Source organism: Hemiscyllium ocellatum, chromosome 17 (genome assembly GCF_020745735.1).
Source record: "Hemiscyllium ocellatum isolate sHemOce1 chromosome 17, sHemOce1.pat.X.cur, whole genome shotgun sequence".
NCBI classification, from domain to species: domain Eukaryota; kingdom Metazoa; phylum Chordata; class Chondrichthyes; order Orectolobiformes; family Hemiscylliidae; genus Hemiscyllium; species Hemiscyllium ocellatum.
In genome coordinates this window covers 39,407,760-39,427,679 of record NC_083417.1, presented here as the reverse complement: position 1 = coordinate 39,427,679, position 19,920 = coordinate 39,407,760, and positions in this window count along the sequence as shown.

Below are 19,920 nucleotides of genomic sequence, written 5' to 3'. Positions count from 1 at the left end.
AGGAAAGCTATACTTTCATGCTGACATTTCTTTCGTTGTGAAAAACAATTGCGGGAAGGCAAACTATGCCTACATTTCACTGTCAGCTGCTGCGTCCTGAAAGCTGCTGTCAAATGGTTAGTACATAAACCAAATGAGATGCCTGTGATAATGTGGAAGGATAAGTTGACAGATAGTTAATGGGAATTGAGTTGGGGAGAAGGTGCCAAGCAAATAGAATGTCAGTTGGTTAGGGTACCAGCTGGGTACCCTAATATGGAGTCAAGTAAGTAGGGTACTGTTTCAAGAGGATGCTGCTGAGAAGGGGCAAGAGGGTGCCAGCGGGGTGAGGAGAGGATGCAAAGAATTAGAAGGGTGTCAAATGGGAAGGAAGAAGAATGCCAAGTGGATAAGGTGCCAGGGTGAAAGGTAGCAAGGGGACCAAGTAAATGATTATGTGTTTATGGTAGGCCGGGGTGCATAGGGGAAATTGAGCCTGGCAAGAGATGGGGAGGGTGGATATTGACTTTGGTGTGAGGGAAGGTGGTGGGTCTGGAAGCAAGAGAAAGGGGAAGAGTGTCTAGCAGTGGGGAAAAGGGGGTGATGAGTGCAGACCAGAAAAAGGGAGATCAAGTCCAGTGGTACTGGGAAGTGTTTTGAGTCCGGTGGCAAGTGGAAGGTGGTCAGTTGCAGAGAAAGAGAAGGGCATATCAGGTTCACTGGCCAGGATGAGTTGAATAGTTACACAAGCCTTAGACTATGTACTTAACAGTATAACCTTTCCTGAATAACTAGTTACTAAATTTCATCAGAACCCACCAAATTTTCCAATTTAAATGCTGACTTTTACAGGGTTCCAGGTATAGAGAAATTGCTCAGTGAAAAATTCGGCCACAAAATTCCTTCAGTGTTTGCTATGATGGAATTTCTGCAGGATTCATGTACACTGGAATAGTGATTGTTTGACCCATGGAAATACAGTCCCTACGGTCAGCAGTATGCACATGAGTTTCGGGGAATCAAATAAAAATCACTTTTGAAAACAAATGCAATTTTGAGGACAATTAAGTCCCATAGATCACTAATGTTTCCCCAAACAAACATGATTGGTTTATGTTTTCATAAGTATTCATGAATCACATCGCAAAGTAGATGTTCAGTGGGTTTTTGCCTTGACACTGACTTTTTAAGATAAATTCTTTCATGGGATATAGCATCATTGACTACATCAGCATTTATTGTCCACTGTACTGTTGGAAAGGTATTCCACGATTTTGATGCAGTGACAGTAAAGCAGTCAGGATGATCTTTGACTTGAAGGAGAACACTGTCTTCAAGTTGGAATAGTAACCTTTGGAGGGAAACATGCTGATGATAATGAGAACCACACAACACATGATAGAGAGTAAAACTCAGAAGAATGATTTGTAGGTGCATTGCTCTTACATAGCATTTAGATTTTCCAGGACACTGCCATTGTTTAGTTTTTAGCTAGTCCTTTAAATAAAGTTACTTCCACTCATTCCTTGGAGTTGTGTTTGATGTATCCTTTACAAAGAACTATTCTTTCAAGATGTATGCCTGCATTATTTGAATCGTTTTTGTCACATGGTTTGGTTTAATGACTGCAATGACATAGTGCAGATAGGCTTTGCAGATGAACGTTCTGCTATAAATAGACTTCACAGTCACAGCAAATTAATCATTGATACCATAAATTTAAAATATCTGGTGCTCATTGACTGCTTAATTCACCAGCAAATACTTTTTAAACTCTCCGCCAAAACCAAGAAAAGAGCCACTTGTCACTATTTTTCAGGGCATCTGCTGTAATTTTCAGGATAAAAGGCAGATGTTAACAACACAGCTTTTTCTCAAATTTTGTAGGATGAAGTAAGATCTATGTTGTACAAGGACTAAAACAATTGAATAAGAATAAATAAAAAGTATTGATTCTGGGAATCAATGAAAATAAATCCACAGAAAAATAAGCAAAACTTGCATTTGTATGCAAGTGCCTTTCATAACCTCAGGACATAACAAAGCCCTTTGCAGCCAATTAAGTACTTTGAAGTGTAACCACTATGGTAATAAAGAAAACATGTTTGGTTCAGCTATCAGGTCTTTGAAAATCTAAATCAGCCTACCTGCAACGTTAAATCCGGGTTACCAAATTGAAGCAAATTGATCCAGGGAGACTGTGTTGCTTCCTCCTGCCAGTGAAAATTCACTAGTTAGTAGATAATACAGAAATTTAGGTTCAATCCTTGTTAGACAAACTCTACATATGGGTTTCCCGTATTGTACACAGGGGAATATTGTACTCAGCACAAATAACTCTCACCTTCCTGAGCACAGTGTCGAGACATAGCTTGTCATAATGATGAATTGATAAATTCTTTCAGCTATAATGTACATTTTGTTAATGCTAATTCGCTGTAATGCAATTGATGAATTGTGGACACTGTTTACCAACCATGAACTTTTAAAATGGGTGTTGGCTGTAATGTGATTGCATCACCAACACTTTAAGCACTGTTTCTCAAGCAAGGTTTTTCTATCACGCGGAATTGCACAAGAACACAACCATTGCGTGATACTGAGGATTCCAGAATAGTTCAGGAGAATGCATGGAAACCAGTAATACATTGCACAGGAATAACTGGTGCTGACATTTTGCTGTTAAAAAAAATGTTTTATGTCACCAAGGCTGTAGTACAAATGAAAATATTCAAGGCATTTCACAGGAGTATTATAGAACAGAATTTGACACTAAGTCACATGAGAAGCTATGAGAGAAGTAGATCAATGATGGTCAAAGAGGAAAGCTTTAAGGGATGTCTAAAAAGAAGAAAACAAAATACAGAGATGCAGAAATTCAATGAAGCGATTCCAAAATGTAGAATTGTTATGAGACAAGGATAGCAAGCCAAACCAAATCAGCCTCATTGTCACTGGATTTGCAACATGGTGAAATTAAAACGTTTATTGACCTTAACATTGTTCAACTGATTCCAACAAGACTTGACAACTAACAGATTTTGGACACCAGCTTTATAACTTAAACAAAAATTAACAAATTATTGTTAAGAAAGTAACTTCAGCAGAAAGTAGATAACACTCCATACAATCAACACAGGAATTCTTGGACGTCATCAGGAATACACACATAGACAAAGAAGAAACCATGGTATCATTCGACGTGACGGCACTGTTCACTTCAATTGACAAAACCCTAGCCAGAGAAACAATAGCCAACCTACTGGACATACATAACAGAACACAGGAGGCCGAACCTATCAACAAGGACGGCATACTTAAACTACTGGATCTGTGCCTCACCACACACTTTACATTCAACAATCAGATATATGAACAAATCAACGGAACACTCATGGGATCACCAATCTCAGGACTCATAGCAGAGGCAGTTATGCAAAGGTTAGAACATACAGCCATACCACAAATCCAACCCAAACTCTGGATCAGATATGTTGATGACACCTTTGTAATAATCAAAAACACAGATATAGAAAAAATACACCTAATCATCAACGACACACTCACAGGAATCCGATTCACACGAAAAGAGGAAAAGGATAGCCAACTCCCATTCCTAGACGTGTTAGTAGAGAGAACACCCAACGGAGAATTCACCACAAGGGTACACAGGAAACCAACACACACAGACCAAGTCTTAAACTATGAAAGTAACCACCCCAACACACACAAACGAAGCTGCATCAGGACACTATTCAAAAGGGCCACAACACACTGCAGTACACCAGAACTGCGAAAAGAGGAAGAGGAACATCTATACAAGGTATTCGCCAAAAACGGATACCCACGCAACTTTATCACCAGATGCCTAAGAGATAGACCGAGGAACGAGGACATGCCACAACCAAAAGGACTAGCCACTCTACCATATGTCAGGAGCGTCTCAGAACTGACAGCCAGACTACTGCGACCCTTAGGACTCATAACAGCACACAAGCCAACATCCACGCTCAGACAACAACTCACTAGAACAAAGGACCCAATACCCAGCATGAGCCAAACTAACGTAGTTTACAAAATACCATGCAAGAACTGCACAAAACACTATATAGGACAAACAGGAAGACAGCTAACAATCCGCATCCATGAACATCAGCTAGCCACAAAACGACACGACCAGCTATCTCTAGTAGCCATACACTCAGACAACCAGCAACATGAATTTGACTGGGAAAACACCACTATCATAGGACAAGCCAGACAGAGAGCAGCCAGAGAATTCCTAGAAGCATGGCATTCATCCCCAAACTCCATCAACAGACACATTGACCTGGACACCATATACAAACCACTACAGCTGAAACTGACACCCGGAAACGGCAAGAACATCCATCAACAGACACATCGACCTGGACCCCACATACAAATCACTGCAGCTGAAACTGACACCCGGAAGCGGCAAGAACAACCCACTATAAATACCGGAAGAAATATCAAAGCAGCGCTTCACACGAGGCTCCAACAGCACTGATGATGTTCCCTAGCCAGGGAACGAAACGTTTGCAGCAAAAACTTCCAGCTCGGCGGGCAGAACCACAACAACGGATACCCGAGCTACAAATCTTCAATCAGATTTTGAAAGTAGATAAACTACAAGGCAATCTAATTCAGTTTATGATCTAAGTCCAAACTTACAGTCATAGAATCTTCGAGATGTACAGCATGGAAGCAGACCCTTCGGTGCAACTCATCCATGCCAAACAGATATCCTAACTTAATCTCGTCACATTTGCCAACATTTGGCTCACATCCCTCTAAACCCTTCCTATTTAAGTACCCATCCAGATGCCTTTTAAATGTTGTAATTGTACCAGTCTCCAGCATTTCTGTGGCAGCTCATTCTATGCACACACCACCTTTTGCATGAAAAACTTTCCTCTCAGGTGTCTTTTAAAACATTCTCCTCTCACCTAAACCTATGCCCTCTAGTTCTGGACTTCCCCATCCCAGGGAAAAGATCTTGTTTATTTACCATATACATGCCTTTCATAATTTTATAAACCTCTATAAGGTCATTCCTCAGCCTCGGAAGCTCCAGGGAAAACCTGCCTATTCAGCGTGTCCCTTTAGCTCAAAACCACCAACCCTGGCAATATCCTTGTAAATGTTATTTGAACCCTTTCAAGTTTTGCAACATCCTTCTAATAGAAGGAGACCAGAACTGCACACAAAATTCTTTGATCAGAAACCCCATTCTCAAACTGGCAGACAGGCAGACACAGTTAAGAGATAAATTAAAAATAAATAAAGTAAAAGAATCATAATTTCCCAATTTGATGACTATTGAAATAGTGAATATCCTTTCATGGCTTCATGAAATTCTTGGATGTTGGGTTATATTACAGATACTGTATAACTACCTTGAATTCTGAAGTCACTAGTCAATGCAAACAGATTCTGCAGACCTCTGGAGACTTTTATCTATTCTTTATAGACTGGGATTATTTTCTTAGAACTTTCAACAAGTCAATAACTGGAGAATAACTGGAGAGGGGGGAAAACACAGCAACAGTCTCTGAAGCACCCAAAAATCACACTGCCCTTAAAAACACAATCTGAATAGTGTTTTTTTAAATTCATTTTTCAATCACTATTCTCTGTTGTTGACTGGTTAGCACTAGTGCTCCCTTGATTAACCAATTCAATATCCGACCAGCTGTTAGCACAGAGCATTGCAATCCTCATTTTCAGTATCTTTAGAATCATCATTAAGTTGCAATATTTTCTTGGCCAGTCCCCAAACATCTGTCTTTGTTCTTTTCTCCTTTAAAATAAGCTGCTGTTCAAAGTTCGACGATTGACCTTAATTCAAAGTCCCAAACCAAAAAAGAAGAGAAAATTAAGAGAGACACAGAGAGGACCTCTAGAGGACCTTGACAGCTGGCGTATGGCCACTGATGATGTGGTATAATTAAAATCAGGGATGCTCAAAAGTTCAGATTAAGGAAAGCACAGATACTTCAGAGTATTGATTACTTAGAGTGGGAGTTGAAAGAATGAGAATTTCTAAGTTAAGGTATTGTTTAATCAATGTTTGGATCACAGTGCATTGGAGTGACGGGTGAACAGGATTTGGGATGTGTTTGGCCATGGACAGCAGAGTTTTGGAGAGTTTCAAGTTTATGGATGGCAGGGGTTTTGAGGAGTTGTCATGTCTGGAGACAATAATAATATGGAAGAGCATCTCAGTGGTAAATGAGATGAGACAGACTGAGTCATAGAGATGTATAGCATGGAATCAGACCCTTTGGTCCAGCCTGTCCATGCTGACCAGATATCCCAACCCAATCTTGTCCCACTTGCCAGCACCCGGTCCATATCCCTCCAAACCCTTCCTATTCATATACTCATCCAAGTGCTTCTTAAATGTTGCAATTGTACCAGCCTCCACCACATCCTCTGACAGCTTTTAAATTGACACCACATGATGTACTGACATTGGTAATCTTAGGTGGAGGTGGATCTTAGTCATGGCATAATTTTATGATTGGAAGCTCATCTTGGGATCAAGGTTGAGTATGTTGAAGTTTCTTGCTTAAACTTTTCAAAGTCATTTGGGCTACCAATGGCATCTACCATAGTTAGTTTTTTTTTGCTTAGCAAGTAACTGGCATGCAGTAGATTCCCAGGTAAATTTGTCAACAACAGAGAGAACTAAATTTTGTGGCAAAATAATTCCTGTGAAACTAACAGCAACTTTTGAAGTCTGCACTTGTGCAGTTCAATGTGAAAATCCTGAAACTGTGATCAGTGATTCTATGCTTCACGACAGTTTATATTGTTGAAGGCCTCTAAAGACTGCAATCAATTAGAAATCAGACAACTGACAAGAACTTGCCCTTTCACATGAGAATATTAATGTGAAAAGTTATTTGTTATTAATCAAGTGTGCCTGGATTTTTTAATGGTGTACCTTGTCAAAAGCACTTCTGAGGAACACCTCTGCCCCTGACAAACTAATTTTATATCAACTTAATGATGAATGTTTCCATTCTGATAAAAACTCATGATTTTCTAAAGCAGTGTTTTGCAGTTTGAAAGTCTGTCTCTGTTATATAATCTCCTTTGTTCTGATCGTATTTCACTCTGTGTGATATTTAACATTAGAAGTCACATGACACTGTGTTATAATCCAACAGGTTTATTTGAAATCACAAGCCTTTGGAGCATTGCTCCTTTGTCAGGTGACCTCACCAGATGAGGGAGCAGTGCTCCAAAAGCTTGTGATTTCAAATAAACCCATTGGACTATAACCTGGTATCGTGTGACTTCTGATCTTGCCAACCCAGTTCAATATCAGCACCTCCATATCATTTTACTGGTAAAGTTCATAAGTCTGTTTAAAATACATTATCATAAAACTAAAGAATTTAAGATTCATTGTCAAATCTATCTACTAGGTTCTAAAGGATTGAAAAGTATACAAAACTGTTATCCAGTTAGACTGGGCTACATTGTTAGTTCCAGAATGAGTTTAACTCATCTGACAAATGCATTAAATATTGACCAAAAAGTAAGACATCTCAATATCACCAGAGGCACAAAATAAATATTACATAATTTTTAAAAATAAGAGTGTACATTTATTTTTCACAACCATATCAGTTAACAAGTTATTCTGACAAATAACCAAACGCTGGATCCTTAGACAAATGCTTAACATTCTCATATCAAATTCCTATTTTTGTATTTTAACAAAAGTTTATTTTAAGTGAATTAATGCCTTTTTGAGAATAATAGAGAAAGGAGTTTAATAGACGTACATTAAATGTTCATTTGTGATCATTCCTCTCAGTAATTTCAAGTTAATGTCCTGTGCACACATATCTATATGCAATGTCTTTGCAGGAATTTATATGGCTGATATTATGATTGACTGTTGAGTGTTCATGCTAAGCCTTCATGGACCTTCACTATAGAAATCCTTTGATGGGTTGGTGTGAGAAATCTTCTGATAAGAATAATAATTTAAAACGAGTTTCCATATAGCTTAAAGTTGCAATGTTACTTTGCAACTTTGCTGGCAACTGAGATAGTTCATATATAAATGTAAAATTTTCCTTCACTTAAATGCTGATGAGCAACTCATCCTTCATAAATATCAATGGCGTCCTTTACTTGGCACAAACATTTTAGTAAGCATTGCAATATATTTAATTACAATATATGACTCTAAAAATATATATTCCAAGCAACATAATACAAATGATGCATACATTTCCACCAATTTGAACATTTGGTAGAATGTTCCAGCTCAGAATGACAAATGTGCACAACAACTCAATGTAAATATTGCTATGAAATTTAAATTAAAATATTAGCATGTAGAGGCACTCAGAGTGATATAGGCAGAAATGGGTACTGCAGATGCTGGAGATTAGAGTCAAGATTAGAGTGGTGATGGAAAGACACAGCCCTTCCTGATGAAGGGCTTTTACACAAAACGTCGATTTTCCTGCCCTTTGGATGCTGCCTGACCTGTTGTGCTTTTCCATTCTAATCTTGACTCAGAGTGATATACCTGGTTAGCTATAATTATTACATTCTAAAATGTCTATTTAAAACATGTTAACAAATGTATAAATGTTATGACTTCTGCAAAACTTTCAATCTGTGCTGACTGATGTACAAATCTTTTCCCATTCAACTCAAACAAGCAGCTGGATGTCTTACAGTAACACCACATTGCACGATGAAATTGCTCTTAAACTCAAAGAAACAAGCTGAGCATTGAGCAGACTGACTCAGAAGCTTTAGAAGGTTGTTCCAAACAACGGTCAAAATCCACCTGGCAGTGGTTCTTTCAGCACTCAGTATGGCTATGGGGTGACCTTCCAGAATCACATCAAGCAACCTGATGCATTCTACCTTTGCCACTTAAGATCCTTCCACAACATCAAGTGCAGAACAAAATCCCGAACACCGAAGTTCTTGCAAGATGCCACAGTCCTGGTATTGAGACGCGTGCTGATCAGAGATCAGCATTGCTGTGTTCATCCTATGGCTCAACTGATCAAAGGCAGGAAACCACTGCCATCTGAGCCCAGGTACATGCACCACAGAAGTGCCAAACTCAGATCCAATAATATCCTGAAAGCCAATCTCAGAGCTTGTCAGTTGAACTCGATGGCAGGAGAAACAAACATCTGATTAGATCTAAATGGAGATTTACTCATCAAATAATCTCAATATTTGAGGTGAACAGAGTAAGTTCATTACAGGACAAGCAAGCATGCCACAAAGTCAACCATCGCCCAGCAGTGAATCTAGGCTGCATTTCACAAAGTAATTACTAAATGTCAATTTTGGGTAGGGTTTCTCTACTTGAAATCTAACAAGTTATCCCACACAATTTTATGGTGCTCACCTAATTAAGTATGTACCGCACCTCCACAATCTCAGCAGTACCAGAGATACTTCCTCTTGGTGGGGCTAACCAGGTTTCCCATCACTGGCATCATACTTAAAGCTCAGCTGTTCATCAGTTCAAATGTTGCAAAACACCAGTTGAACTTCACAGTTTAGGCACATGAGGAGGTGCGGAGCCAGAGGAGATTACCAGACCATGTAAGCCTGGTCTGAAGTTGCCATCCAGATCCATGTGGTATCCAAGGTGCAGCAAATGGCCAGCATTGCAGGTTAATTCTGCATTCCAAAGGAATAAGCACCATCATCTTCACTCTGCTCCTTCACACTCACTGCAGCTCTGCTCCTGTATCTAGCTGTCATCAAGGTTCATGCTCTATAACTCTCACTATTTCATACAGCATCTTCCCTCAAGCACTCTCTCCCACTCCATTACTCAAGACTACTCACCCTTTCTGTCCTCTATCCTTCTGATTCACTCGCTTCTTGACATCTTACCCCCACCTGCACCAATCCTAACTGCCATGTCTGACACTTTAACCTCATTCAATCCCTCTCTTTGTCTTCTAGTAGGGGAAAATACATTACAATAGGGTAGAGAGGGACAAGATGCGTGGTTGGGTACCAAACATTCATCTGCTTAACCACTATGAGGACAGAATCCTTGCTTCAATGCAATAGGATTGTGACCACGTGTGTGTGAGGTCATGTACTTGCGGAAAGCTACTGAAAAACAGGGTTATTTTATAAGAGTTAAGACCCCAAAAAGTACTGGATATCTGCATATTCACAGATTCCTGGAAGCAGTTGAGCAGATAGACAAGATCGTTAAGAGGCATGAGGTATACTTGCCCTTATTTGCCAACATATAAAACACAAGAGCAGAAAGTTAATGCTGGAAATCTATAAAATGCTGGTTAGGCTATGAAGGGAGAAATACCTGCCACCACATTACACAACTGAACATTAAATATCATGGAGATACTCAAAAGGGTATACAGATTGCTTGTTATTTATCTTTGAACGTCATTTGAGCTACTTTCTGTTTACTAACGTGCAGTGCATTTCAAACCCATTTAGGTCACAAATAATTGTTACAAAGATTTAATGAAGTAATTCTGAGAAATCAACACTGATTTTCATTAAACCCATAGCATACTAACATTATTAATCTCCTCTTTAATTCGTATTTTGAGAAACACATATTGATGCCATTACAAAGCCAACAGAGTTATGGGCTTTAATCCTATGCTTATTAACGAAGCAATTCTGTTTCATATCAGTGTTATTAATGCTTCACAGAATGCTCTAAAGATAGATTGTATTTATCACTTAAACTCTCTTGTCTTTGAAGTTTTCCATAACATTTTTCTACAATGTTATTCAAGGTTTTCTTCATTTTCAACAGGGAAAATTAAGATTGCTCTTTGCAGTTAAGTGAGGAATGTATACTTAGAGAGTCATAGTGTCAAAAGCATTAGAATAGGGCAGACACTAGAAACAAATAGTCCATGTCAAACATAATCCCAAACTAAACTACTCCTATCTGCCTGTTCCTGGCCCATATCCCTCCAAATGTTTCCTCCTCATTCACTTATCCAAATGTCCTTTAAATATTGTTATTGTACCCACATCCACCACTTCCTCAAGAAGTTCATTTCACAAGTGAATCACCCTCTGTGTAAAATATGTGCCCCTTGTGTCTTCTCTTCTACCCTTAAAAATGTGCCTCAAGTACAGGAATCCCAAATCCTTGGGAAAAAGACAATTACTATTAACTCTATCTATACCTCCCATGATTATATTTTCTTCTACCAGGTCACCTCTCAGCCTACTACACTCCTGTGAAAAAAGGTTCCAGCCTATCCCGTCTTTCTTCATAACTCAAACCATCCATACCTGGCAACATTCTGGTAAATCCCATTTGAACCCTCCCTAGCTTGATAATGGCCTTCTGATAACTGGGCAAACAGAACTGGATACAATATTTCAGAAGAGGCGTCCCCAATTCCCTATGCAACTTCAGCTGAAAAATGCCCATATTACAGAGGCTGGATGTTTTGAAACACATAAAGGTGGATAAATCCCCAGGACCTGATCAGGTGTACCCTAGAATTCTGTGGGAAGCTAGGGAAGTGATTGCTGAGCCTCTTGCTGAGTATTTGTAGTGTTGATAGTTACAGGTGAGCTGCTGGAAGACTGGAGGATGCCTAACATGGTGCCACTGTTTAAGACAGGTAGTAAGGACAAGCCAGGGAACTACAGACTGATGTCAGTGGTGGGCAAGTTGTTGGAGGGAATCCTGACAGACAGGATTTACATGTATTTGGAAAGGCAAGGACTGATTAGAGATAGTCAACATGATTTTGTGCACGGGAAATCATGCCTTATGAAATTGATTGAGTTTTTTGAAGAAGTTACAAAGTGGATTGATGAGGGCAGAGCGGTGGATGTGATCTATATGGATTTCAGTAAGGCGTTCGACAAGGCTCCCTATGGGAGACTTGTTAGCTAGCTAGATCTCATGGAATCTGCCACTCTTCAGCCCATTGGCTCAAAGGTACAAGACAGAGAGTGGTGGGAGAGGGTTGTTTTTCAGACTGGAGGCCTGTGACCAGTGGAGTGCCACATGAATTGGTGCTGGGTCCTCTATTTTTTTGTCATTTACATAAATGATTTGGATGCATGCATAAGAGGTACAGTTAGTAATTTTGCAGATGACACCAAAATTGGAGGTGTAGTGGACAGTGAAGAGTGTTACCTCAGATTACAACAGGATCTTGATTAGATTGGCTAATGGGTTGAGGAGTGGCAGATGGAGTTTAATTTAGATAAATGAGAGGTGTTGCATTTTGGGAAAGCAAATGTTAGCAGAAATTATACACTTAATGGCAAGGTCCGAGAGAGTGTTGCTGAACAAAGAGACCTTGGAGTTCAGGTTGAAAGTAGAGTTGCAGGTAGATAGGATAGTGAAGAAGGCATTTATTATGTGTTCTGTTATTTGTCAAAGCATTGAGTAAGCGGTTGGGAGGTCATGTTGTAGCTGTACAGGATGCTGGTTAGGCCACTGTTGGAATATTGTGTGCAATTCAGTCTTCTTTCTATCAGAAGGATGTTGTGAAACTTGAATGGGTTCAGAAAAGACTTTGAAGGATGTTATCAAGGTTGGAGGTTTTGAACTATAGGGAGATGTTGAATAGGCTAGGGCTGTTTTGCCTGGAGCATCAGAGTCTGAGGGATGATGTTATAGAGATATAAAATCATGAAGGGCATGGATAGGATAAATAGACAAAGTCTTTTCCCTGGGTTGGGAATGTCCAGACCTAGAGGGCATAGGTTTAGGGTGAGAGGGGAAAGATATAAAAGAGACGTAAGGGGCAATGTTTTCATACAGAGGGTGGTGCATGTATGGAATGAGCTGCCAGAGGAAATGCTGGAGGCTGGTACAATTGCAATATTTAAAAGGCATTTGGATGGATATATGAATAGGAAGGGTTTGGAAGGATATGGGCTAGGCGCTTGTAAGTGGGACTAGATTAGGTTTGGATATCTGGTCAGCATGTACAAGTTAGACTGAAGAGTCTATTTCTATGCTGTCCATCTCCATGATCCTATGACTCTTAACATATATCCCAACTCCTACACTCAAAGGACTGAGCAATGAAGGCACCACCTTATCTATTTGTGACACAAACATTATGTACCTGAATCCTGAGGTACCTCTGTCTGACAACTCTACTCAAGGCCCTACCATTAATTGTATAAACCCTACCCTTGTTTGTAGTACCAAAATTCAATATCTCACATTTATCCAGATTGAACTCTGCCATTTTCAGCCCATTAACCCATTTGATGAAGATCCCTTTGTAATCTGAGAAAACCTTCTTTAGTGTCTGCTATGCCACCAATTGTCATGTTGTCCACAAACGTACTGACCATGCCTTCTATATTCTCATCCAAATCATTTATATAAATGACAAACAAAACAGGACCAAGAACCAATCCCTGGGGAACACCACTGGTCTCAGGCCTCCAGTCTGAAAAGTAACCCTCCACCACTACTCTGTCTCTTGCCATTAAGCCAAATATGTAACCATTTGGCAAGCTCCCCCTGAAACCCATGAGACCTAACTTTATTAATTAGTCTACCATGCAGAACTTTGTCGAAGGTTTTACTAAAATCTAAGTAAACAACATCCACTGCCCTGCCTTCATCAATCTTTTTGGTCACTTTCTCAAAAAACTCAATCAAGTTTGAGTGACATAATTTTCCTGACACAAAGCTATTACTATTTTTAGCAAACACTAGTTACAGCTGTATCATACCTGCCAAAGCTTCACAAAGTTTGTTAAAGAAACAAGTATCAAGTGCATGATTTCTCTAAACATAAAATAGTTATAAATAAAGCCAAAGTGGAATTTAAGAAAAACATTTTGATTTTAATAAGAGAGTGATTAACCTGCTACCACAAGGAGTAGATGAAGCAATTAGCATAGATACACTTAACTGAATTGGTCATGTACTTGTTAGAAATTATTTAATACATTCATTCATGGGATGTGGCTGTTGCTGGCTGGCCAGCATTTATTACCCTCCCCTAGTTACCCTTGAGAAGGTGATAGTGAGCTATCTTCTTAAACTGTTTCAGTCACCCTGCTGTGGGTTGACCCACAATGATATTAGTGAGGGAATTCCAGAATTTTGACCCGGTGATGATTTAGGAATGGCGATATATTTCAAAGAATTGATGGTGAGTGGCTTGGGGGGGTGGGGAATTACCAGGTTCCCATTTACCTGATGCACTTGTCTTTCTAGATGGAAGTGGTTGGTGATTTGGGGATCTTTGGGGAATTTCTGCAGTGCATCTTGTAGATAGTTCACACTGTTGCTACTGAATATCAGTAGTGGAGGGAATGGATGCTTGCAGATGTGCGATGGTGTCATGCGTCTTGGGTGTTGTTGGAGCTGCATCTATCCAGGGAAGTAGAGCTTATTTCGTAACACTCTTTACTTGTGCCTTCCAGATATTGAACAGGCTTTGAGAAGTCAGGTGTTGAGTTCCTCGGCTCTAACCTGCTCTGAAAGTGTGTTGCTGGAAAAGCGCAGCAGGTCAGGCAGCATCCAAGGAGTAGGAGAATCGATGTTTCGGGCATGAGCCCTTCTTCAGAAACAAGGAGAGTGTGCCCAGCAGGCCAAGATAAAAGGTAGAGAGGAGGGACTTGGGGGAGGGGCGTTGGAAATGCGATAGGTGGAAGGAGGTTAAGGTGAGGGTAATAGGCCAGAATGGGGGAAGGGCGCGGAGAGGTCAGGAAGAAGATTACAGGTTAGGAAGGTGGTGCTGAGTTCGAGGGTTGGGACTGAGACAAGGTGGGGGGAGGGGAAATGAGGAAACTGGAGAAATCTGAGTTCATTCCTTGTGGTTGGAGGGTTCCTAGGCGGAAGATGAGGTGCTCTTCCTCCAGCCGTCGTGTTGCTATGGTCTGGCGATGGAGGAGTCCAAGGACCTGCATGTCCTTGGTGGAGTGGGAGGGGGAGTTGAAGTGTTGAGCCACGGGGTGGTTGGGTTGATTGGTCAGGTGTCCCAGAGGTGTTCTCTGAAGCGTTCCGCAAGTAGGCGGCCTGTCTCCCCAATATAGAGGAGGCCACAAGGGTGCAGCGAATGCAGTAAATGATGTGTGTGGAGGTGTAGGTGAATTTGTGGCAGATATGGAAGGATCCCTTGGGGCCTTGGAGGGAGGTAAGGGGGGAGGTGTGGGCGCAAGTTTTGTATTTCTTGTGGTTGCAGGGGAAGGTGCCGGGAGTGGAGGTTGGGTTGGTAGGGGGTGTGGACCTGACGAGGGAGTCACGGAGGGAGTTGTCTTTTTGTAACGCTGATAGGGGAGGGGAGGGAAATATAACTCTGGTGGTGGGGTCCGTTTGGAGGTGGTGGAAATGACGACGGATGATGTGATGTATATGGAGGTTGGTGGGGTGGTAGGTGAGGACCAGTGGGGTTCTGTCCTGGTGGCTATTGGAGGGGCTGGGCTCCAGGGCAGAGTAGCGGTGGAGTGCATCGTCGATCACGTCTGGGGGGAAATTGCGGTCTTTGAAGAAGGAGGCCATCTTGGTTCCCCACCGACCTTGCAGCCTCCGCGATTGCCGCCCAGACAACCACCTCCACGATCGCCAGGAAGACCATCACCGACAGATTCGCGGCCTCCGCGGGGTCCACAGCTATCTGGAACAACACCGTTTCTGCCATCGCCACAGCCACTTCCGTCCCCGGGGTTGCAGTTGCGACAGCCGCTTCCGCCCCCAGTGACATCACTCACCTGCTCAACGACCACGCCGCATACGTCTCTGCCCCCACACTAATCTCCGTCACCACTCCTAACCCCGCCTCCACGACGATCTCCGTTCGCACGCCTAACCCTGCCCCCACACCGAACCCCGCCTCCACGCCGAACCCCACTCCGCCCCGATCTCTGTCCCGCCCCGATTCCCGCCCCCACGCCTAACCCCGCCCCCACTCCCAGCTTCAGCCCCACACCAGGTCCTAGCCTCCAGCCCTGCCGTGTTTTCACCATCCCTCCAGACCTCCCCCTCTCTGAGGATGAAAGATCAGTCCTCAGCAGAGGCCTCACCTTCATTCCCCTATGCTCTCGGACTAACGAGTTCAACATGCGGCGCGACATCGAACAATCCTTCCGCAGCCTTCGCCTCCGCGCCAAATTCTTCAACCAGGATTCTTGCCCACCCTCTGACGACCCCTTCTCCTGCCTCCAACACACCCCATCCACCTGGACACCCCATGCTGGCCTCTTACCTGCCCTCGATCTCTTCATAGCCAACTGCCGCCGCGACATTAACCGCCTCAACTTCTCCACCCCTCTCACCCACTCCAACCTCTCACCATCGTAACGTGCAATGCTCCACTCCCTCCGTTCCAACCCCAACCCCATTATCAAACCGGCAGACAAGGGAGGCAGGGTAGTAGTTTATACTGCTGAGGGTAAACGCCAGCTCGCAAACACCTCCTCCTACTGCCCCCTTGACCATGGCCCCACCTCCCACCACCAAACCATCATCTCCCAGACCATCCATAACCTCATCACCTCAGGGGATCTCCCATCCACCGCCTCCAACCTCATAGTCCCACAACCTGGCACGGCCCATTTCTACCTCCTGCTCAAAATCCACAAACCTGACTGCCCGGATAACCCATTGTCTCAGCCTGCTCCTGCACCACTGAACTCATCTCTGCATACCTCAACACGGTCCTTTCCCCCTTAGTCCAAGAACTCCCCACCTACGTTCAGGATACCACCCACGCCCTCCACCTCCTCCATAATTTTCGCTTCCCCAGTCCCCAACGCCTTATCTTCACCATGGACATCCAGTCCCTGTACACCTCCATCCACCATCACAACAGAATTAAAGCCCTCCGCTTCTTCCTTTCCTGCCGTACCAACCAGTACCCTTCCACTGACACCCTCCTTCAACTGACTGAACTGGTCCTCACTTTGAACAACTTCTCTTTCCAATCCTCCTACTTCCTCCAAACCAAAGGAGTAGCCATGGGCACCTGCATGGGCTCCAGCTATGCCTGCCTCTTCGTAGGATATGTGGAATAGTCCATCTTTCGCAGCTACACTGGCACCACCCCCCACCTTTTCCTCCGTTACATCGATGACTATAACGGCGCTGCCTCGTGCTCCCATGAGGAGGTTGAACAGTTCATCCACTTTACCAACACCTTCTACCCCGACCTCAAATTTACCTGAACCATCTCAGACTCCTCCCTCCCCTTCCTAGACCTCTCCATTTATATCTTGGACGACCGAATCAACACGGATATTTACTATAAACTGACTGACTCGCACAGCTACCTAGACTACACCTCCTCCTACGCTGCCTCCTGTAAAAACGCCATCCCATATTCCCAATTCCTTTGTCTCCGCTGCATCTGCTCCCAGGAGGACCAGTTCCAATACCGAACAACCCAGATGGCCTCCTTCTTCAAAGACCGCAATTTCCCCCCAGACGTGATCGACAATGCTCTCCACCGCACCTCCTCCATTTCCCGCTCCTCCGCCCTTGAGCCCCGCCCCTCCAATCACCACCAGGACAGAACCCCTCTGGTCCTCACCTACCACCCCACAAACCTCCATATATATCACATCATCCGTCGTCATTTCCGCCACCTCCAAACGGACCCCACCACCAGGGATATATTTCTCTCCCCTCCCCTATCAACGTTACGAAAAGACAACTCCCTCTGTGACTCCCTCATCAGGTCCACACCCCCCACCAACCCAATCTCCACTCCCGGCACCTTTCCCTGCAACCACAAGAAATACAAAATTTGCGCCCACACCTCCTCCCTTACTTCCCTCCAAGGCCCCAAGGGATCCTTCCATATCCGCCACAACTTCACCTGCACCTCCACACACATCATTTACTGCATCCGCTGCACCCGATGTGCCTTCATCTATATTGGGGAGACAGGCCGCCTACTTACGGAACGTTTCAGAGAACACCTCTGGGACATCTGGACCAACCAGTCCAACCACCCCATGGTTCAACACTTCAACTCCCCCTCCCACTCCACCGAAGACATGCAGGTTCTTGGACTTCTCCATCGCCAAACCATAGCAACACGACGGCTGGAGGAAGAGCGCCTCATCTTCCGCCTAGGAATCCTCCAACCACAAGGAATGAACTCAGATTTCCAGTTTTCTCATTTCCCCTCCCCCCACCTTGTCTCAGTCCCAACCCTCGAACTCAGCACCACCTTCCTAACCTGCAATCTTCTTCCTGACCTCTCCGCCCCCACCCCCACTCCGGCCTATCACCCTCACCTTAACCTCCTTCCACCGATCGCATTTCAAATGCCCCTCCCCCAAGTCCCTCCTCCCTACCTTTTATCTTAGCCTGCTTGGCACACTCTCCTCATTCCTGAAGAAGGGCTCATGCCCGAAACGTCGATTCTCCTGCTCCTTGGAACTGCCTGACCTGCTGCGATTTTCCAGCAACACATTTTCAGCTCTGATCTCCAGCATCTGCAGTCCTCACCTTCTCCTTTAATCTGCTCTTATAGCCATTATGTTTATATGGTGACTACAATTGAATTTCTGGTCAATGGAATCCCCAAAGATGTTGATCGTGGGGGTTTCAGTGATAGTTACAACATTGAACATCAAGGGGTATAGTGGCTAGACTGTTTCTGGATGTCGGTTCATTTTCAGATGTTTCATCACCAAACTAGGTAACATTATCAGTGAGCATCTGGATGAAGCACTAGTGGCATGGCGCACCTTCTATTTATGTGTTTAGGCTTCCTTGGGTTGGTGATGCCATTTCTTGTTCTTTTTCTCAGAGGGTGGTAAATGGGATCAAAGTCAATGTGTTTGTTGATAGAGTTCCAGTTGGTATGTCATGCTTCTAGGAATTCTCATGCGTGTCTCTGTTTGGCTTGTCCTAGGATGGATGTGTTGTCCGAGTTGAAGTGGTGTCCTTCCTCATCTGTATGTAAGGATACTAGTGAGGGTGGGTCATGTCTTTTTGTGGCTAGATGATGCTCATGTATCCTGCTGGCTAGTTTTCTACTTGTTTGTCCAATATAGTGTTTGTTACAATTCTTGCTACGTATTGTGTAAATGACATTAGTTTTGCTTGTAAAGGGTCTTTCAAATTTATTAGTTGCTGTTTCAGTGTATTGATAGTTTTGTGGGTTACCATGATGCCAAGAGGTCTGAGTAGTTTGGCAGTCATTTCCAAGAAAACTTTGATGTAGGGGTGAGTGGCTAGGGTTTCTGGACGTGTTTGTCTGTTTGTTGGTGTTTGTTGCTGAGAAATCAGAGGGCTGTTATCAATGGGTACCTGTTCTTTTTGAATGCACTGTATAGGTGATTTTCCTCTGCTCTTTGTTTCTTATTGGAGCTGGTCATAGACTGGCATTTGTGTGGCATGAATGTTACTTGCCACTTCTCAGCCCATGAGTGGATCTTGTCCAGATGTTGTTGAATTTGAATATGGACTATTTTAGTATCTGAGGAGTCACAAATAATGCTGAAAGTTGTGCAACCATCAGTGAACATCCTCACATATGACCTTATGATGAAAGAAGGTCAGTTATGAAGTAGGTGAAGATGGTTCGGGGCTAGGACATTACCTTGAGGAACTTCTGCAGAGATGTCCTGGAGTTGAGATTACTGACTTCCAAAGCCACAAACTTCTACCTAGTTGATTTCAACAGTTTGCCCCCGATACCCATTGATTCAAGTTTTGCTCAGGCTCCTTGATGCCACACACAGTTGAATGCAGTCTTGGTGTCAGGGGTTGTTACTCTCACCTTGCCTCTGGAATTCAGCTCTTTCGTCCATGTTTGAACCAAGGCTGTAATGAGATCAGGAGTTGAGTGGCTCTGGCAGAACCTAAACTGGGTGTCACTGGGCAGGTTATTACTGAACAGGTACTGCTTGATAGCACTGTTGATGACACCTTCCATCACTTCACTATGATCAAGAATACAC